Below are 2,024 nucleotides of genomic sequence, written 5' to 3'. Positions count from 1 at the left end.
GACGGAGCCGAGCAAGGGACTGGAGTGGGTCTTGTGAGGGAAGGCTGAGGGAGCTGGGCCTGTTCGGCCTGGAGAAGAGACCACTGAGAGGGGACCTCATCTATATATGCAGAAATGTCGAAAGAGCTGTCAAGAGGAGGCTCTGCTTGGTGGTACCGGGCAATAGAACAAGAGACAGCGGGCAGAAACCGACACAGGACATTCCACCTGAATATGAGGAAGAACAACTTTCCCGTGCAGTGACCAAGCACTGGAACAGATTGCCCAGAGAAATGTGGAGTTTCCTGCACTGAAGATACTCAGGGACTGTCTGGATGCCATCTGCCATGACGACCCTGCTTCAGCAAGAAGATTGAACAGATGAGCCATTGTGGTCCTTCCAACCCGACCATTCTGTGATGCTGTGACTCTGTGGAAGGAGCTTGTGCAGACAGAGCCCATCCATCTGTCCAGCTGCTCCGAGTGAGCTGTGGCTGCAGCTGGAGTGAGGGAATCCAGCCTTTGCCTGCAGTTGCCCTTTGCCACCAGTAAATGCCCTGCCTGGGGTGAAAGGAAGGAGGTGGCCTTTCCTGTCACAATCTATGGCAATGCAGTAGGAGCACAGTAACAGTGCTCCCTCTCTGGGCATCACCAAAGGTGCTGCTTAACATTTATTGCAGGATATCACCTACTTGTCCTGCTACAAACAATAACCTTCCTTTCAAACTGCTTGCTTGTACATCTCAGCTTTTGCCATCACATTCCAGTTCATTTTGAAGTGAGGCAGAAAATCTAACAAGATAGGGAAGGACTTTCCAGGCCTGTCCATCAAATATCTGAATCAAAAGTATCCCAGACCTTCATATGTCTCGCAGGCCAGTACAGGAGTTGAAAAAGCATCGCAGACCTCTCTCAAAGGGAACTGGCTGATCTCTTGTGAGTCTTGCCTGAGGAGTTTCTAGTTGCTGGTTAAGGAGAATACATCTGCCTTGCTCTAGTCCTGTGGGCTGTGGGTTCAGATGGTTTTGGTGTGCAGAGAGTTGTGGTTTGGAGGGTTGATGCACACATTAAATTCTCTAGAATGATTCCTGTGTGAGGCAAAGCCATCCAGTCTGGGTTGTTTCCTGCTGAGCCCCCAGGACACTTGACTCACTGCAGTGGTTTTGGTCCCTTGCACAGACTGGGGCCTACCTCAGTGCAGATTTTTTGCTCTCTACTAGTGTTTTGATGATTTGATCATTGTAGCAAAACATATTTATCGGACTAAGTACAGTTTAGATTTTAGAAAATTCCCTTTGCAAGATTTTCAGTGGTTGTGACTGATACAATTGATGTGTACTCAATCCTGTGGCCACTATTCGCAGGTAGAAACAAGATTTTAGTTGTTTTCCAAGGGAACTAGATTGCAGAAGAATTTATGGAGCATTTCCTGGGTGCTGGAAATGCTTCCAACATTAGGAAGGTGGTTTTCAGAAGCAGATGAATCTGGTGGAAGTGTTGTTGAACTCTTCCTGTAGTTTGCAGTACAGGAGGCAGCAGCATCCTTTGCTTTCCTCTTCCTTCCTGTAGTGTTTGTTTCTTAACTTTAGTGTTTCTTTGAACTTTGAAGAGTTTTCTCCTCTTCTCAATTTCTTTTCAAAAACGTTCCCTCTCTTTAGAACATTCCTACCCTGTGTCACCGTTCCGGAGCTCTTCTCCCGTTAACGCTCTCGTGCGGCTCTCCGCCGTGGGGGTGTAAGAGTTTGCAGAAGTCACTGCGATAACCAGCCCCGTCCTCACCGTCCCCAGCCCGCCGGCTTCCAGCAGGGTCGGCATTTCACAGAACGGCTCAGCTTGGAGGGGCCCTGTGGCTGATCTGGGGCAGGCTCCCTGCGGGAACAGCGTCACCCCAGGGCACACGGCTCGGGATCGCGGGCTGGGAGAGCGGACGGGGGGGAGCGGTGCTGAACGGGGGCTGAGCGAGCGCCTTAAGAATCCCCCATCGGCTCAGGGCAGAGCGCGCACTGCCCGCTGCTCTCGGTGTCCGAGCGCGGGGAACCCGGTAC

Source organism: Geospiza fortis, unplaced genomic scaffold, assembly GCF_000277835.1.
Source record: "Geospiza fortis unplaced genomic scaffold, GeoFor_1.0 scaffold237, whole genome shotgun sequence".
Lineage (NCBI taxonomy): Eukaryota > Metazoa > Chordata > Aves > Passeriformes > Thraupidae > Geospiza > Geospiza fortis.
This window is presented reverse-complemented; position numbering follows the sequence as displayed.